The 20,891-nt window shown below is 39.0% G+C and overlaps 1 protein-coding gene across 6 annotated transcripts in view; it reads right to left on the minus strand.

Annotated features, from left to right (window-relative positions):
• CADPS2 (calcium dependent secretion activator 2) overlaps positions 1-20,891 on the minus strand; it is a 274,255-nt gene that overhangs the window by 219,338 nt on the left and 34,026 nt on the right. The window lies entirely within an intron of this gene.

Raw genomic sequence — 20,891 nt, forward strand, 5'->3', positions numbered from 1 at the left:
AACCTGCAGCAAATAATAGCTCCCTTTGGTTTAATAATTTCTTCTTGAATTATTTTTTGCCACCTACATTAATACAGTGGCCTTAGGCTTTCAAATCTCTTATATCAACACTTAGAAGTAATTTAAGCTACAACACTGTTATAAAATTAGTGAAATCTCTGGTATCCTCATAATGGGCTTACCACGAACAACTTCTGTTTTTTTAACATCACAGGAAGATTTTCATCCCACACAAAGTTTGCTAAGTTTGCAAATTCATGTGCTTCTTTGAAAAAATTAACAATTTTCTGCAAAATTCTCCAAATTTATTGCCAACCTGAAATCTCTTTTATTTTGACAGCAAACAATAATATAGATGCCATCTATATACTGGGTATCAGAAATCCTCTAAAAAAATAATGAAATGTAGGCAGTAGTGATGCAAAGCCAAGAAAAGTGCCTCTGAAAAAAAAAATCCAATCTAGCTAAAAATACATGATAATTCTGTTCCTTATCTTAACAGAACAATTAACGATACAGAACAAGCCCCAGGAGACCCCTATGGAAAAAAAGACCCCCTGTAGAGACAAGGAAACTTCAACAGAGGTTGCTGTGACTTGGATAAATTCCCTGCATGAACTCCTGAGAGCAGCAGCCTGACACTGATACCCCACCCTGTAACACTGCTAATTAAAAATCAATGGGAGAAATACTCATATTGTGTCTGCACATCCACCCAAAACCACACCTATCCATGCCTGCCAAACATCCACTCCTGGCACACAACCTTCACAACACCTGAGAGCTCTTTCTGACAGAAATCAAACCTCATCCCACTGATGTGATCCCTCTTATTCTTCTCATTTTCTAAATACTTTGCACAAGTTGAGACACCAGAAAATGCAAATTATTATGGATGGTTTGAGGACTTTTTTTCCAGCATACACGTTCTTTTGGAGAACTTTGAAAAGAGAGGAGAGTGCCCCTGAGTGAGCAGCTCCTTCATCCCATGGCATATTCACAGCTCTGCCACGAGAACATGCAGGCTTCCTGCCAAGGCAATTATGAAAATGTGTTTTCATGCTTGCAGACTTCATTCTTTAGGTGATTTGCTTCTCTATTACCCACATACCAAACAACAACATTATGAATAAGGCAATGAAATATAAATTTAATTCTGACTTTCTCATTTCTAACCATCATAGTTCAGCAAACTGAAATGCCTTTGAAATATTTATATATGGCTTTCATATTCACTGCTTTAGGTAGTAAGAATTTCAAAGGGTTGAGTGGCATTTTAGGATTATTGTATATTTCTTAAATTACTTTTATCTCAAAGTAATAAATAAAGCAAAATAAAGCAATATCTGGATGTACAGAATAAAGTTCTCCTGCAAAGCTAAAAAAGAATAGTATTTCCAGTGGAAAATATGAAAAACTACAATTTGCACTAAGGATGATCTGAAGTCTATTTTACATGCCCCAAGTACTGTCATATGTAGAGATGCAGTCAACCATCAAGATACAGAATAATTTATAGTAGTCTACTGCAGCATACAGCTCCTCTGCATTTTTTTACTTGTCAGAATATTGAGTGTAAAGTTTTCTCTCATCTCTTTTTTTTTATGTTGGTCATTTTTAATGAATTCATTAACACCCTTCAATTTGAAGCGCTTAAAAATGAAACAAAGCTAACAGTAAAAGTAATAGCTTGGAAATGTGGAGAGAAAAAGTATTTGCATTGGGATGCTGCAGTAGCAAAAGCAGAGAAACAGGTGTTTGTACAGGACATCAGCTCTCAGATACTGCTAAAAAGCCCAGCCTGTCAAAGTCTGAGCTACCTTTGAAGTTGGTCAGCATGGAACAAGAAAAGACATTATGTACAATCAGAATCCCAAAGAAGTGTTTAAACTTGAGGGCAGTAAGCCTGGGCAGATTCTCTCCAAGTCCTTTGCAAGAGCACTTCCTTTCAGTCACACCAGCCCTTCCTCCTCTGCTCTGTGCAAGATCCCTGCACATCAGACCTTCACTTTCAGTCCACTCTCATCTTCACTGTCATTTAGTAGGAAGAACCATAAATAGGAAACCTAAATTTAAAAACCCCCACAATACTATGTACCCCCAAAACATAAACTAAACTCAGAATACCATCAAAAGTATACAGCAGAGCCTCATTGATTCTGTTGCTTCCCATTAACCTGCTTCAGTTCTGTATTGCTTCTTTGGATTTTGCATTCTCAGTGGTACAGAATCTGTTGTCATAACTCTGTGTGATACTTCATAAACAACTACTGCTGCTTCATGGGAGAATGCATACTGTAGCTAAATTCCAGTGACTCAGAATATCAGATCTGATTGCATTCTGCAAAATGACTGAAGATAAGTAAAGACAAATTTAAGGGAAAGCAAGATTAACTGCACTCAGACTTTTTTTTCTTTATTGCAGTCACACAACAGATAAAAACTTTTCTTCCCTTCCCTTCCACCCCTGTGTCTTTCAAAAAAGGTAACTTTCTTTTTCACTTTACATTTGCTAACCTTAGTAAGCTATCAGATAATGAAAATATTTAAAATATTTAATACATTATTTCAACTTCTCAAAGAGCTATTTAATTAAATTAAGAGTAACTTTTTCAAGTTGCAGTAGCAATTTAACCAGAGTAATATAAAAACATGAAAGAGCCTGAAGCAGTTAACTACTTAAAAAGTTTCTCACCTTGCACTTTACATTTCAAAGAAGTCAAATATCCAGATCTATTCCTCTTTGAGTATTAATTTAAAGATTTGCTTTTTTCCTTCTAAAGTGAAAGCTGGGTATGAAAACCTAAAGGTGCTTCTGGTTTAGCTCCACTCATACCTTTAAGCATTTCATTAAATGGATTTTATATAGAGCTAAACTCCTGTTTGTATAAAAAGTTGTATTTCAAATAGATCTCGAAGTTTAGTGAGTTATTCCAATGTCACAAGTTTTGCTTCCTTAATAGACTCAAACGAAGGAAAAATGAAGCATGTACAGATTTTTAAGAGTAATACCGTTTATTCCTCTTTGAAAGACAAAAGGAAAAAATAAAACTGTAGCTTCACTGTGCTACATGTTTCATTGAGAGCATCTTCATCGGCTTCTCGCTGCCTAGGCACACAGAGCCAACAGCAGCGGCAAGGACACAACTCACAGCACCGCTGCCCTGAACAACTCCGGCCGCACAGGAACGCGTTTAGCAGGCGGCTTGTGGTGGGCCACCAGCGGGCTGCCAGCACAGCCCCGCACAGCCCCGGGTACAGCCCCCGGTACAGCCCCGCACAGCCCATCACAACCCCCGGTACAGCCCCGCCACAGCCCCGGACTATCGGTACAGCCCCCGGTACAGCCCCCGGTACAGCCCCGGCACAGCCCCCGGCACAGCCCCGGGCTATCGGTACAGCCCCCGGTACAGCCCCGCACAGCCCATCACAGCCCCCGGTACAGCCCTGGCACAGCCCCGCACAGCCCCCGGGCTGCCAGCACAGCCCAGCACAGCCCCGGGTACAGCCCCCGGTACAGCCCCGCACAGCCCCGGGTACAGCCCCCGGCACAGCCCCGCGCTATCGGTACAGCCCATCACAGCCCCCGGCACAGCCCCGGGCTATCGGTACAGCCCCCGGTACAGCCCCGTACAGCCCCCGGCACAGCCCCGCACAGCCCCCGGCACAGCCCATCACAACCCCCGGTACAGCCCATCACAACCCCCGGTACAGCCCCCGGGCTGCCAGCACAGACCCCTGTACAGCCCCCGGGCGGCATTCCCGGCTCCGGGCACACACGGGCAGCGCCGGGTGATTTACCAAAATACGAGTATTGGTCTAATACCGACACTCAACTGTGACGGACAAAAGAGTCTCTAACAATTTAGAGTTAGAAAGTGAATGTTTATTCAGCGCTGGGCAGCAGCGTGAGGTAATCGTCTAATGCGCGCTGCCAAATCACAGGTGATCACAGAGTCTATTAGCAAAGGATTCAAACAAATACGTATTCATATTAACAGCCCCTCCCATCCCCCGCGTCCTATGATAATTAGCTTGAGTAGCTATTAAGCATGCGTGATTGACTTCTTAAATTAAGTCTGGGGTCATTCTCGTGGGGAGGGGTCTTAAAAGGAGGAAGTAACGCCAGTCTTCCTCACCCTAAACTTTTGACCTTTTCTATCAATGACAATGCAAATGATTTCTGGGGATAGTCCAATTTTTTCAAAGCATGGGTTTCTGGTCGCATTGTCAATCTTCCTTTGGGTCTGCTCATTAGTTTCGTCTTTTCCCATTGTAAGCGCAGCTGAGCAAACATGAAATGGCAGACAATCAATTATTTAAGTTTCTAACTTTTAACTTTTACTAATTTTCAGCAAGGTGACTGAAATCCTGATTTTCTAAGACGCGCGGTTCAGGGGTCCCCGCTGGGCGCCATCGCCCCCTGGCGGCCGCCCCGGGACGCGCTCCGGCTGCGGCGTGCGCCGAGGTCAGGCGCCCGCTGATGCTCGCTCTGTTTCTTCTCTCCTCCCACGCTGTAGTGTGCAACTACCCTTGTCAGACCATATGGGTATTTTAGGGAAATAGCAGGAGGTGATGGCTGCAACTAAAGACAGAGCAAGAGAAAATATTTCTTACACAGACTGCAAAAACACAGGGGTAAGGGAGGAGCCAACCAAAGGGACACCTCCTGAAACCTCAGTGCTGCAACGTGTACTCTCTGTAGCACCAAAGTCCCTCAACACTTCCAAAAAATAACAAGCATTTTTATTTCAAAATTATGCCATTTTGTATAATGTCTTTGGCAGCAGCAGTTGGTTTTGAAAAACTTTAGTCAAAGCTTTAATTTTTGAGAGCAGAGTGAAAAAAGAGCCTGTCCCTCTCTTCTGATTCACTCAGGAGTGAATTAAGAGAACTGAAGGTACAAATAATTTTTTTCCCCAGTCAACTTCTCACACATACCTTTGAACATAACTTTGTTTCTCGTCTGACAACCTCTTTGTCAAGGGACAAACAACAACAACAAAAGAAAAGTCAAAATTCTGTCAAGGTCTAACTCATCCCACTGCCACAGCTCTCAAGGATGGTGAGCTCAGTGACTCCCTCTCTATGTCTCCTCTGCAGGGTGGCCCAGCTCAGCTGCGAGACAATTCAGCAGCTTTCTGCTTCCCAAATCAGCCTTAGCATTCGAATGGCAGGACTGCATCTAACAACACTTGAAAAATCTCTCACTCTGTTGCTGAGTGAGACTCAAGAGCAACCCAAGCCCTCACCACTCTGCTGTAATTAGAGATTCTCACCACCCTCCGTGGTGGTGGGGAGGGCTTTATCCACAGGGTCAGAGTGAAAAGCCACACACAGCTCCTCTGTGAGAGCCAAGAACGAGGCATGGAGCCTTAGGCTGAACCCATCATTACCCTCCCTTTCCAGAAAAACGTGACACTTGTGCCACATCATTGCCTCTCAGTGCGCTTCATCTCACACTGGTGATGAGAATAAGCCTGCAAAGCAAACAGCCAGTTATAAACTGTGATTCTTGCTCTTTCCTCTCCCATCCTGCCTCCTCTTCCAGTATCTGCCTACAAAAGAATAACACTTGTATTTCACAGCAGAGATAGAGAGTACTCATTTACACTGGATTACTTGACAGATTTTCTTCTGGGGAAGACGACTAAATAAACAGTATTAGAAAATTTCAGTACTAAGACAGAGGTGATAGCTGTGGTTATTGAGCTGAATTATGCAGGTCTTAATTATGTGCAATAATGGTCCTATACAGCATGTGGGTGGCACACAATATATGCTGTCCCCTACTATTCATTGCATAAACCAGTTTGATTTTCTAAAAAAAGGATAAATATTTTGCTGTCACTTAGCAACCTCGACTGTTCTTTGATTTTCTTAAAGTTGAAGTAATTCCAAGTAAAACATTGTCTGCAAGGATTCTGTTTGCTGTCACTCCATGCACACTACATTGAGTACACAATCCTAGTGTAACAATTCAGTGCCTTGTAGCATCAAGTATTAGATTGCTAAAATCAGCCAATTCATGTACCAAACACATTTGTCATTCTTTATAATCTAACAAGAATAATATTGCATTTACCTTTCTCTCGTTTGTTTAAAAACTGGAAACGTTACCAGTACCATAATGGTCATTCAATTCCACTTACAAAGTGTTTAAGTTATAAATATTTTATGCATCATTAAGTCTGAAATTTTAAATACTTTCATTGTCCAAAGGAGCATACTCAAGATTCTTTAGCAGAATTGAAAAGTATCTCACAAGGACCAGAGGGTTTAGGGGTTGGTTTTCTTCAGGGAGTAGAGGTGACGGCACAAAAATCCCAGGAAGTGAGCAAAGCAAAGCCTGATTTACATGAAGGCATTCAGGTGTACCCCACTGACCTCCAAAATATAGAGCTGGATACAGATTCCAGCAAGGTCAAACTGGCACCTGAGAGGAAAAGATAAACAGGTATTTTGAGAATGAAGAGGAACAAGTATTTTGTGGGGAAAAAGAAGAAATAAAAATTATACTTTCCTAACTTTTTGGCAGAAGAGTGAAAATATATAGATAAATACAGGATAATTTAACTGCTTAGAAGATACAGCAATGATACGTTTCTTTCTTGTTGAAAAATCAAACTTTTACAGACTACACCATGCTAGAAAAGAATCTGCTATGTGTTTTTCCTAAAGGAAGTAAATATCACACCCCAATAAAAACTATCTCCACTGAGATGAGGTTGTCAGTAGAGTTGCAATCATTTTCTTTGTACCTACTCCTACTACCTGAGATTTGCTGTAGAGCTTGGCTGACAACCAGCAGCTCTATAATGTTATATTTGTTTCCTCTGTGCTGTGCTTCACCGATCTCCCCTCAGTCTGGAGTGGCTGCCAAACTCTCCCCTGGGGCAGCTGTGTTCTGCTGTCCCCTGTGAGGCACTCTGAGGCCATGTGCCATGCACAGCACACAGGGGCACTGCAGCCTCACTGAGCTGGCCAGAGCCACAAGAACAGCCATGCCTGAAGCTCTGCAGACAAAGCCTCCAGCCACGAGAAGTGATGATGACTCTTGCAGAGACCACGAAAATCATGCCTTGGAACACACAGTGGGAACCTCAGCTACCACTGCCTTTCATAGGGTAAGGGCCTGGAAGAGACCTTCAGGATCACTCAGTTCCAACCCTGCACTGTGAGAAGAAAACCTTCCACTAGACCACTGCTGGCTGGTTTGCTGATCCATTAACAAACTGAGGAAATTAAAGAAACAGAGGTAAAGTCTGGCCTGTAAGGTCATTAACAGTTCAGTCATCACATCATATGGACATAAATACTTCACATCAATACACAACCCAATTTAACTATGGTACTGTAGAACTAGGGTGCTCAAAGACCCTTAATATTAGAGAGCACATCAAAAAAGTAAATACTGTGCTAACCCAAGTGACCCTCCTTTTTGTCAGGCAAGGACACCCCTTCTTGTAAAAGAGGACTTTGAATGAGCTTTGAATGAGTTATCCAGGTATCATCTCATCTTGTACACTTCTATTTGTAATATACTTTTCTCCCTTGGAAACCTGCAGTGAGAAAAATTTCTACTTTGAAATCCTTTCCCAGCCTCACGAGATGAGACTTCAAACATTCTCATCTCCTACTTTTCTAGGAGCCTCAGGAATACATTTACAGCAAACAAAATCTAGACACTACCTGCACAATAAATACAAATATCTGCATAGCCATCCCAATAAACATCCTCCATGAAAGACACATCCAAGTCCCTGAATACATTTATTTCTCAGCATGCAATATGAGTTAGAACCAGTGCAGCAGATAATCTCAAAAACTACAGGGATGAAACTAACCAACTGCACACAGCAACCAATCTTACAGAACTTAACAGCTCCTCCTTAACCACAAAGAGAGTGCTTCTCATGAAAGTGCTTTCCTTTCTGGCTTCTCAGCCCCATCTCCCAGAACTCTCTCTGGAAACCAGTTTTCATTAACCTAGAGGATTGCAGCACTCACAAACCCATGAAAGTTTAGTTTTGTGTTGCACTATAAGATTCTACCAGAGAAATGTCCAACAAGTTTTACCATGTCCCCTGCCAATACCATGTACACCTTCCACAAACTATTCTCTAATATAAGTAACTCTGAAACTTTCTGGTTTTGTCACAGATTTTAATATCTCACATACCTAAAAGTCCCTTTTGCTTCCCCAACTCCCCTAATAGAAGGCATTTATTTTCCCCCACAAATCTTGTTCTTCTTAAATCAAAGAGCCATGATTGCTGCAGGATTATTCAACACTGGCAGTCAATCTAATACACTCAAATGGAAATTCTTAATACTCCACTAGACTTGCTCATTGAGATATGTAGGAGACCCTCCACCATTCAAAGACTCAAGTATAAGGGGACATCTCCTTGAACCAAATATTCTGGCAGAGGGAAAGGATTTGAAAAATGGAACAACAGGATTTATTTACATGCATACAATCATGAAGTCATGATCATCACAATCCTTCTGGTCAGTTTGCAAAGTTCTCAAGGCTTAATTTACATGGCTACTGGGAAGAGCAATACAGATTTTTAATGACATTTGATTGCAACTTTAAGCAGTACTCCACTTACTTTTGAATTCACAAGCAAAATAAAACCAAAGCTTTCCAAAAGGGATGTAGAGGTAGCCTAAAATTCTTGAGCATTACAATCACATATGTTCTCAGATGTCTAGGTACACTGGACTCAATTAATCCTTTCCATACCAAAACACATAGACATCCTATCCAAATGACATACTTAGCCATATTGAACCATGTATTTGAAACACAAGATGGAGAATTTCACAGTCCATTTAATTTTGGTTACCATTCATGACTACATTGTCCCCTTTCTGTCGAAGAGTCATTTTAGTCTGGGAAAAGTTTAAAGCAGCACTCAAACATCTGTAGATACCTTTTTTCCAAAGCACATTTAATAATGGGTAAATTAATTAATTGTTGCAAAATCACTCACCTCTGAAAAAATGAGCTTGTCTCAGAGCTGTATGCTATAACATTTAAGTGTAGAAGGAAAACACAGTACATAAATCTAAATGTACAGTTTTCACACCCAAAATAAATCTGTCAGACTTCACACAAGAGACTGGTACAATAATGCTATCTAAAGCTATATTTTGCCAGTTAATCTTTATGCAATTAAGAGCCTCAAGAAGACACTATTAAAATTCCTTTAAAAGGAGGAATACTCGAACACCCTCCCACCCTGAATACCATAAAAACCTTCTGTTTCAGACATTTCAAGCAACAGGATCTTCATAATGGTTAAATAGGAACTTATAACAGGAGCTAACAGATTTTATTGTCAGGCTTTTCCTGACAGTGATTCAGAACCTTCTCCTTTCTTTATGCCTTTTAACTCTATTTCTACTGCTGCATTTGTTATGATAAGTGATTTCCTCTGCATGGGATTTATTAATATCATCCAAACATTTTAGAAGATACTTCTGCTTATCAGCACATTTTTTCCATCTCATCCTTGCTTCTGTGGGGGTTTTTTGGAGGCAGGAAGCAGTTTCATACTTTAAAAAGAAACTATTTTTTGTCTTTTTTCTTTCATAATCAAGATTCTGGATTCATTTTCCTTCTCTACTTCATTAAATAGTTCTCTCTTCTTAACCATTTGAAATGAACTTGCAGTATTTGCTATTACACCACCTACTAATTATAACCTACAAATTTCATTCCTGGTGTTATTTCTGTCTTCCCTTCTGAAAATGCTCCTTGCTTCTCACCAAGCCTTTCTGCAACCTGATGTGCACAATTCAGGCCACCACAATTTTCACAACTGATGAGCTTTAATTTGGTCTGCAGCACATATGTGCTTGCACAAGAGAGAACCTGAATAATGGACAATATCAGTATTTTAACACTTCTGAGTAAAATAACTGTGTTTGTCCTCTCTGCTGTATATTGTGCTGGTGAGTTACAGGTCAGTCCCTTCATTGCACAGTTGTGGTGGAGGGCAGCAGACAGGTCCTGAGCCTCCTATCTTGGGAGTTGTTTTTTTCTGGCCACTGTGGTGGCTCTCTGGCACACATCAGCATCTTGTCTCTTGTCTCCCTGATCCTCCACCTGAAAATCACCCACTGACAGGATTCCCTGCCATGGTTTTCAATCTGCCTCATCACCACAGCCTTCTCTGGACAGTGTCTTCAGACATCATCATGACTCTGGATCTATCAGCATCCCAGCTTGGTCCCCTTAGGGGTCAATCTGTCCCTGATGCCCCCTTCATTTCTCTTCATCACTCTCAAAATCATCCCTTTCCTAGCAATAGCCTGGAATCTTCACATCTCTCCCCTCTTTCCTTACTTCTGCCTCCAGCTTCAGTGATCACAGAGCTTCTAGCATGCTGCTTCCCATGTTCCCCCTCCTCCTGCTCCTGTCAGGTATGCTCCAGCAGAAAGGCAGAACATCACCCTTAAAAACAACCAACCCTCACCACCCTGAATAAAAATACATACTTCTATAAAAAAATAATACTTCTAACTTTTGAACCTACATTAATCAAATAGAAGCAGAAACATAATTCACAACATCTCCACATAGATCTCCACATTCACAGTGCATAAATTGTACAAGCTACTCACTGATGCTATCAGAAGAGCTTTCATCAAGATTTCCAATGATTTCTTTTAAAATATAAACCATGTTGTATCTCTGTCTTCCCCATTTCTGTACCATTTTCAAAATTTTGCAGTCATTCAGGTTTCATTAATTTTCTCTTTATGATCTTCTTTCCTCACAGATGCTTCAGAGAGAATCCTAAAGATTTCATCTTTGTATTCATTGCAGCTCTCATGTACAAGGGGATCTCATGCAATAGGCTCATCCAAGCAGATGACCCACAGGTCTCTGCCTCTTCCCTCATCTCAGGTTCAACTTGAAAAAGGGACTGGTATCACTCTGGCATCTCTCCCATGGTGCCCAGGCATCAACCTGGGTCCACACCCCTCCTCAGATATTCACAGTGTTGTCCATGCTCGACTCATTTCCTTCCTTCTCTCACTGCTGATGGAGAGACACTGCAATCCCCTGGAATTCTCTGGAAAATCAGGACTGGAAAATAAATCATCTTCAGCTCAGGCCTCCTTCCAGGCAGAATTTTTGCTTCTCCCTACATAATCCTACATTCAACACAAGCTGCTCATGCTTGAGCTATTTTCTCAATTTCTACCTAAGCCCAATACCACTATCTCCCAAAGATATAATTATTCACCACTGCAAATATCTGCTCCTTTTTTTGACATGAAAAGAAGATAGATAGTTAAGCTATAATTCAGTCATATCACCAGTTTTACAAAGATGCATTTTTCTAAATCAATTAATGGAGAAGTTTTGGGGTTTAGGTTCCTAATATTCTCACAATTACTTTTTTATTAAGTGTTCAATACAATGTTTAACTGAAGGTTTTTTGTCTTTTAGAGTTGTATCCCAGTACCTCATTTCTCATCAGCCCTTCAATGCAAGCATCAGGAACCACCAGACACATTGCAATGCACAATACAGTGCTGAGATAAATTTAATTCTGTGAAAATAGAGCATAAAAGTCTGGAGAAGTCTGGCCTTAACCTTATCACTTATTCTACTTAAAAATAAGGAGCAATAAAATCACAGAAAATTCTGCTTCCCACTAGAAATAGTACTGGAATGAACCACCTTACAATTGAAATTTCAATTAAAAGAGAAATCTCTTTTCCAATGATAAATGAGAGGTTAGATTAACAAAAGTTTTCAGTATCAGTAACAGTCTTACAGGAAACAAGAGGGAAAAAAAAAGAAGACAAGGTTAATTAAGGAGTTTTCCATTCTGCAATAATGTTAGTACTAATTAAAAAAGTTATTAAGCTGCACTTATTTCCATAGGAAGTTATTGGCAAAATGTATTTTTTTTATTGTAGTCTTTGATGCCTTGAGGGAGCAGAGTTAAATGGCTGAGTCAGTCAGTAAAACAGCAAACCAATTCCCTTGCATCACATTCTCCTCCATGCTCTGAATACTAATCAGGACAGAATACTGAAAACAAAAGCTGAGTGTCTGCCAGTGGACACGTCACTGTACCATGCCTGGTGTATTGGTAGCTTGCTCTCTCTTCAATGAGTAAACCAAATGAATCAAAACAAACAATGAGGTTGTACAGCACAATACTGCAGATTTGTTTACTCTATACATGCATATTCAACTCAACAGTAAATAATTCTACAGGAAAGTTTTAGGGGTTTTTTATTTGTAAAATAACAAAGAAAATCCAATGGTAATGTTACCTCTAAGATTTTCACTCTTACTCTGCACAGCGTACAGAATATGTATTATTTCTCTCCTCTTTTTGTACAGCCTCCATATGTCAAATAATGGAGAACAAAGGCTTCAAGACATTCTCCAATAGATCAATCAATAATCACATTAGGCAAGAAGTTACTTCAAACAAAAGCTCTTCCACTACAAAAACATGTGAATCTGAAGATTTACCTATGATCAATTTTTTACAAAGACATTCCTTTTTAGACTCTGGTAAGGTTCACAGGTTTTTGCCAGAACAGCCCATGCCAGTGAAATCTCACTATTTCTTTCTTCTATCAAGTGTCCATGCTTCCCTGCTAGGAAATAAAAGTGCCATACACTGTGGTAATGCATCTGGAAAGAGAAGAGTGGTATAAAACTTGACAGTTTTATACTATTGATTTAGACTGCAGTAATTTCCAGGGCACATTGTGGAATCAGGTTTGATAAAACACAAGAGACCAGAAGGAAAAGGCAGCAGCATCAGATGCAGCCTGGGTGGAGCAGGGACAGATGGCCAGAGATCTAAGTGAGGGAGCCACATCTGAGCCAAGTTCAGTAGTTTGTCACTAGCATTCCAATAGAAGAAACAATGGTTCTTTGACTTGATAAAGTAACCCAAAAGTGGAAATCATGGTATAGCAAAAATATTTCGTGATCACGTTTCTTTTCTCTCTTCAAACTTTGCTAGAGATTAAATCACTTAAACCAGTGCCAGGGTTTTTTTCTGGACTTGCTGCAATAGATATATTCCATTTTTACCACCTCCAAATTTTAACCCAAAAATATTATCTCTATGTTAAGAGGACAACACAGTATCTAGTAACTTTTTCAGATAAGGATATTAATAAGTCTAGAATTGTTACAAATATCCCTAATTAGTTGTCACAGACTATCCATTAAGGTTTGAAAAAGAACTGGATTGACAGAGTATTTTGGGATACATGCATTTGTTAAACTCAGTGTAGTGTAAAAAAAATAGTCAGATCAAGATTATAAACACAATGTAGAAGTCTTACAATTCTGATTAGGAGCTAGCTAAAGAAAATAGACAAGGAAATGCACCACACAGCTACAAGGAATCTACTTGTGAGAACATTATTAGAATTCAACAAACATTTATTTATTTATTTATTATTAGAAAACAGAATTCAAAGGTGCAGAGTCTATAAAAAGAAGATCATAAATAGAATTTGGTAACTGGTTGGATACTGAACTGTTTGGACTTCATGTACACAGTAAACAACTCTGAAGGAACAACTGGTTCAAAACTTGGTCTGAGGATATGAGAGGATGGAGTCTCTGAAACAGTTTTTACACTTCACAAAATCCCTGCATTACTGACATCCTTACACAAGATAGTATAACTTTTTATCAGATATTGTGTTTAGTTTCTACTTACACTAGAAAAAATTATGTTGCAATTTTAAGAAATAGATGGGAAAAGAGATATACCCAAATAAAATTGGTTAGCCACGAGTGAACAGCCCAAGCCTGAAGTACCAGATTCACCAAGGTTTCTGGGATTGAAAGCGGCCAACTGCAATTCAAGGACAAAGCTCAGTGTGACACAAGCACCAAGAGGCAATGTCCTGTGCCAGACTTTAATAAAGGTGTGCAATAAAGAACAAAAAAGGGAGCAAAGAGCTATAAGAAAAATCCTGAGTACCACAGCAACCACAGAGTGGACCTCAGAGTAAGATGGGCTGCAGGTGAGTAGAGATGTGGTTTCCTCTTATTTATTACTGAATATACATTAAAAATCTACTGGGAACACTTTCATTATGTCCTCTTGAAATCAATTTCCAAATTTATGAAATGTAGAAAAACCACTGAACTCTTCTCAATTTACCTCTTCTTCTACACTGACAAGTATTTGCAGTATGATATGAGTTTGATTAACATTTCAGAAGTCAAGGTTCCAAGAATTCTGTCACTCCCTCAAGCTACTACTATCCTAATATATAAAAATTAGGTGTCCAAGTAATATAGGAAGATAAGTAAGAAAGTATATATCATACAGCCATCCTCCCTCTTTATTCCTAAAGTCCAAACATTCGATCATAAATTCTGCAATATGCACACAATAGAGTGAAAAGGGGATTCCATACACATTTTATTGCCCTAATCTTCTACACATCTTCCTATTTTGTCACCCTCACAATGAGTACTTGTCCCCTTGACAAAGGGGAGTAGGGGAGGAAGAATGAAATAACAATGTTAACTGTTTTCTCTCTAGTTAAGAGAGCAGAGAGAGATGATGAAAATAAGCAAGCAAAAACATACCAAAATTGCATAGTTGACTATCAACAGCTAAAACTGCTGCTTAAACTAAACACTGCTTTTGCCTCCAAAAGGCTAAGCTATTAAGCAAAAATTGAAGCCTTCAAGGGCTAAAGATCACAAATGAACCAGCTCATGATCTATCTCAGCTCTTCCAGAGGCATAGCTTTTGCTCTTTATTCTTTCAGAATATTTTCTAAAAGAATTCTCGAAACACATGGAGTTTCCCATATGGTTACAATTACTTCACATGAAGCAAATAGGGTATATTTCAATAAAAATATATAGTAATTAGGTTAAATTGCACCCAGTGCATTTAATGGATTAATACATGAGGAAACAGGCAGGGATTAACTAAGGAGATAGTGTGACATTACCAAAAGTCAACTCTGCCACCATGAGTAGCTCTCACAGTACAGGACTATTTCCAGTATCATTTACAGTACTAGCAGCACATTTTCAACTCCAGCTGTGCCAAGAACCCACATGTTCCAGCACACTGGTGTGACATTGCTACATTCAGCTCACAGTTCTAAAACAAGTCACTAAGTAAGCTTCCCCAACCCTCCCTAAGCATAGATCTTTCTAGAATTTTCCTAACAGTTTCTTATTTCTGGGCAATGTCATCAAAGCCCAGTGTGTCCCACGCTTTTGAGACATGTCTGAATACACCATACAGCTGGTACACATATGGCCAAATAAATCAATCCAAAATTTCTTGGAAAAAAGAACAAAAAAATCAAAGAAAAATTTAGGATGGCTGAGATATGTAGAGAACATACAGTCCAAACTCTTATTCAAAGCAAAGCCAGCAAATTTGCTGTACTGAAACTGCTATGGTGTTCAAGGCCTTGGCCTGTCCAGGCATGCACACCTGCAGTAATATGGATTCTGAAAAATCTCTGAGCAACTTCTTCCAGTGCTTAACCATATTCACCAACAGAACTGAATTTCCTGACATCCAGCTGGAGTTTCCTTTGTTGCAATTCACAACTTCTGCATCTCAGCCTTTTGCTGTCCATCTCTCATTTCTTCTATTCCACTGGCCCTGCCTCTTCAAAAGCTGCCTGGAAACTGCTTTTGAGACCTTTTCTCATTATTTCCACTATATATCAATAGCAAAGCTACTAAAAAAAAGATTAATACTAAAAAAAAAAGGGGAAGAAAAAGAGGAAGAAAAGAGGAAGGCACTCTTCTATATATAAGGCAATAGCTAGATATGTCTTCTGCACATATGATTGGTAAAAACAAGAACACTTGCCTAAAAGGAAAAAAAAATAGCAGCACTCTTAAGTACTTAGTTGTCTGAGAGAGATACTGCACAAATTCACATTTCTCTGGGTAGATACCTTGCAAATATCTCTGCATTCTTTAAAGGTTTCCTCATCTCCAGACTACACTGATAATAGCAGAAAATGTGGAAGTCACATTCAAGGCATCACAGACAGAAGATCCTGTGCTAAGGTCCTTGAAAGTGCATACATTGATTCTGCAATCTCATCTTTCCTGCCAGTACCAGAAAATTAATTCTGATACTGTGCTTCTCTATGCAAAGTAGTTTAACAAGATTTTTGAAACTAGAAAGAGTCACAGTACATTGAAATTATATGTGCCAGAACAAAGTTTTTAGCTAACAGACTGCAGTCACCCTCTCCAGAACTGTGCATTAGAAATAGTTGAAATTCAGAGTTAATTATACTGAAATCCAAACTTAAGACTAAAAGCAGAGAGTACATGTGAAGTATTTCAACATAGCTAGTTATTCCTTCAGAATCACCCAGAGAAGAAAAAATGCACAAAATGTGATGAATCTCCTATATCTGCTAGAGACAGATCAAATGTCAAAGCATGTCTGAAAACACCAGTTTTCAAAATACCTGATCTGCAGCAGAACAAGACAATGGCTCTGTAGATGACTTAACTGTGTTTCTAAGAGTTACCAATCCAATTTTTTAGCACTGGTTTGTTTTTTGTTTTTTTTTCAAAAGGGAAAAAAATAGCAATATTTTTTTAGTATTTTAGAAATAGTGTTCTGACTGACAAATTATAGTCTTTACCAGATGTATGGGAAGGTAGCTGTGGAGGACTTATTATTTCTTGTAGGAGTTGTTCTGCTGGGGGGATGTTGTTTCAGAAGAGCTGCATGCTTAGCCCAGTTATTCTGAAGTGTGAGTTACCTAGATTGGTAAATATGGAGTTCCAGGTTTCAGTGATTCTAGAACATTACTATTTATTTCAATAACTTCATTAATTTCTTTTTTTAATTCATATTACTCAGTTCATTCATTCAATAATTAATTGCATACAAACTGCGAAGGAATTGAAGGGAAGACTCCCTAATGATTGAGATAGGTCTAAAGACACAACCTTACATAATACTTCTCTATCTCTAAACATGATGACATTAAGTGAAGAACTTAAATTTCATATTTTGCTTCTGTGGGCCAGATAAACAGGTAGATATATTTTCTTCCAGTATTTTAGAGCATCAGTTTTCTTAAAAATTTTCATATGGACTCTTTCATTGACAACAGAGCATGGTTTAGTTGATACTGTGTATACACAACTGACCATCCTGACCATTACTCCTAGTCATACATCTGCTGCACATTTAGTGTATGGCAACTATGCTAAGAAATGTCTGCCAAGACTCTGTATACTGATTTTTTTTCTGGTTCATCATATTGCCTTCTCCACTTATTCTGCAAGAAAGTGTAGGAAGGAGGACTATGAGTTTTTGAATAGTATTGTCTAAGTGAGTTTTAACTCACAGGCTGAATACAACAGGAAAGCAGGCAAGCTTCTTATGAAGCAATTGGATCTTTCAGCTGTGCTAAAGAAGATATTAAAAGGGTACTGATGAGAATCTTCTGGTCCTCTTGAAATGACTTTCCATCCTAAAATGATCCTTCCCACTCCTTCCAGCCCTTATCAGAGTTCTGCCTCATGACATTTGTCTTTATTCTGTTCCAGGGCACTCCTATTGAGTTGCTCCCTGACTTTAAAGGCCAAACATCCATCTACCCATTGTGAATAAGGCTTTCCAGCACCCACAAGTAACAGAAGAGTGTATCCCAAATACTTCAACACTGGCAGAATTTATCCATGAGAGAGGAGAAGGAGGAAATTGTTTCCTCCAACAAGTGCAGCCAGGTCTGTGCCAGCACTAAGGATACAAATTTCAACAGAAGAACAAAGATAGGTGAGTAATAGGAGTGCAGTGATATGGGGAGCAGAAATAGCCCTCATACAAAATGGTAAATTTTTGAGTTTTAAAGCACTGTCTCACCACTTATGCCTGATCAGTGGGACAGCAGTGTGTCCAGAAGATGACCAGCTGAAGCACTGTCTTCTGCTGCCTTGCTAGAGAGAAAACAAGTGGCAGAAAACTCAATTTATAACAAACCTGCAGAAAGGAGGAAAGGTAAAAAGCAAAAGCACAGCAAGGTACTACAGCCACTTACCAACTGAAAGCTGTTTATCAGTTACTATCACTTCCACACTAACAGCAATCCCAAAGCAATAATTTGAATACCAATGAGGAAAATAAATCTCAGCTTTCAGGGGACTGCTTAACTTTGGCTTGGAGAAAGAAGCTAGACAAAGAGGCATGATTATTTGGAAGCACATACATAGGGTTAGAGTTTGGTGTGTCGGTTTTGTTAAGAGCTTTTGTGTTATTTTTCCCCACTTTCCTGTTTTTCTCCTCAGCATCTGATATTTTTCACTGGAAAAAAAAAAAAAAAAGTAAAAACCACATTGCACTACATCAAGTGATTGAGTATTTTTATGATTTTTGGCCAAAACCCTCTCCAATAAAGCTGAATTACACCTATTTTGAACACTCTCACTTTGGATGGAAAACCTGATACCCACTAGCTAAATTCTAAGCTGTCAGGATTCCAGGATTTTGCTCTTTCCATAAAATAACACATCCAATGGAGCTTTGTCTCATTTCAGTAAATATTTGCTACTCCTACAAGTAAGTAAAGAAGCAGCTGCTAATGATCTGTGATTTTCACTACCTAAAATTTGGCCCTTTTAGGTAAGATGCATGCAGTACCCCACAGAAGCTCTAAATCTTGATCTCATTTGCAGTAAATCTTTGAGGTTAAATAAACACCCTAGATTTATTTTGTGCTGTCCCTGAAGCTTTGTTTAGATTCACAGATCTGTCTGTCTATCTATCTGAAAGTCTCCTGGTTTTCCAGGTTAAAACTCAAAAAGTGTCTGTATTAAGGGGTTTGACTGTATTGACAAGTGCAGCCAATATATTAATACCACTGCTAGCCCATCTCTCCTTCTGTAGTAACAGACATTTGCAGGAAGTTCATAAAATGTTCTTAAGAACAGGAATTCTTGTTCTTGTTTAGAACAAAGTGACAATGGAATATGCATTTATTAAAGATAATAAACTGTATACTCAAGTTGTGTTTAAATTACCCATTCAATTTTCAAAAACCAAGAACTCAAAAGAAACCAGAATTAAAGTTACCACCTTAACTTGCCTCCAGTATATCTACACACGTTAATGTCAGGCTGTCTGATGTCACAAAAATAATCACAAAATATTTTTCACATATGAAATTAATCTTTATAAACAGCATATGCACAGATGCATGCACATTTGTCCTCCCTGCACGTCAGGTAACTCTCTAGAAGACAGTTTCTTTCCTGAGGTACCCCACTGACAAATTCAGCTGTTGACTGCAGACAATTAAGCTGTTTGATTAAAAGCTCAATAAATTTGTATGTAGTTTAATTAAGTCAGAGAAAATGCAATCAATAGACACAACTCCAGTTCTACAGACAGAGCACTTGTTGAGACAGTGTTGACAGTTCCAAAATCCTATTACCTCAGTGAGGATGAGGTTAAGAATGCTCATTGCATACCACTTGTTCTGTAAAACCAGGCAGTTAAATAACTGCTGGAAACCCAAACCACTCTTTGATGCTATAGGGTGATCTCATTTACACAGATGAAGCTGAATCTCAAGAGAAAGTTTAAAAAAATAAGCAGCCGTGGAAAAGAACTGAAGCAAGAAGTTGAACCAAGTATGTTCAGATCTGTCTTATTAACCAAAACACTTCAATTAAATCTATTATGCAAGACTGCTTCACAGATTTCTTGGCAGGAAGTTCAGGGGGGAAACTGGATAATTAGTATTCTAATTAATGAAAGGAAAGGATGATGGTTAATACAAGCACATTGACTCTAAAGGTACATATTAGTGTTGAAAAAAAATGAACAACAAGTTAACAAACTCCCTACATCCTAGGAGTTCATGGGGGACAAGAAGTCAACCCAAGTGACAAATTCTAAATCTTAGAAATTTGGTTTAGAGTTCAGATTTAAAACAGAAGCAGATGTTATTAACTAGAAAAAATTGTCTTTATTTTAAGGTAATGAAATTGTCTTTTCAAAATCTATATGAAGGATTAATTCCAAACAGATTTTAACAAACTAATTACCCAATCTGCAATCACACATGCAATCAGTCATGTTTGCAGTCCTGGAACTTTATATTTTAAATAGCTGAATCTTTGTTCTAATATAATCATAGAGAATTCAGGGTTGGCAGAAATGCCTGGAAGTCATTTAGTGCAAACCCAGAATCAGAGCTAATTTCATATAAACCAAGCTGCCTAGAGCACTAACAGGGATATGGTTATCAAGGATAATTTAGAAATCCTTCATTTTTAAATACCATGATGAATTGCTATAAGAAAAGTTTAAAGAAAAACCACACTAATTACTTCAAAGTTATCAAAAGAAATGAAAGTTTGTCTGCCGTGTGAGTAACCTTAGACTGCATTTCAGAGGTTGTGGATTGTCCTTCTCTGGAGATACTCTGATGCTGTCTGGACACAATTCTGAGTGATGTGCTGTGTGTGTTTGAGCAGGGAGGTGGACTGGGTTGTCTCCAGTGCTCCCTTCCAACTCTACCTGCTCTGAGATATTTAAAAGTCTCCTGAGATAATCAAACTAAACCAGTATTTACCATCACAGATGAGTCTCAAGACACTTTCTGCTGTCCTAATTTGTCAAATGCAATGGAATAATGGTATTTGGCAGCCTGGTGCTTTCACAGCCATTATTGTGAAACATGGAAAATGAACACAGAATTACAAGATAACAAACTGGTCCCTTTCATCATCCCCTTCTTCCCTAGACACTGAAAAATTGTGACAAATCAGCTGATTATATTAATTAAAATTGGGACATGCTTAAGGAAACAGTTCCTTCTACACCATTTCTTCCACCCCTGCCTTCCCCCCC

Source organism: Oenanthe melanoleuca, chromosome 1A (genome assembly GCF_029582105.1).
Source record: "Oenanthe melanoleuca isolate GR-GAL-2019-014 chromosome 1A, OMel1.0, whole genome shotgun sequence".
Taxonomy (NCBI): Eukaryota; Metazoa; Chordata; class Aves; order Passeriformes; family Muscicapidae; genus Oenanthe; species Oenanthe melanoleuca.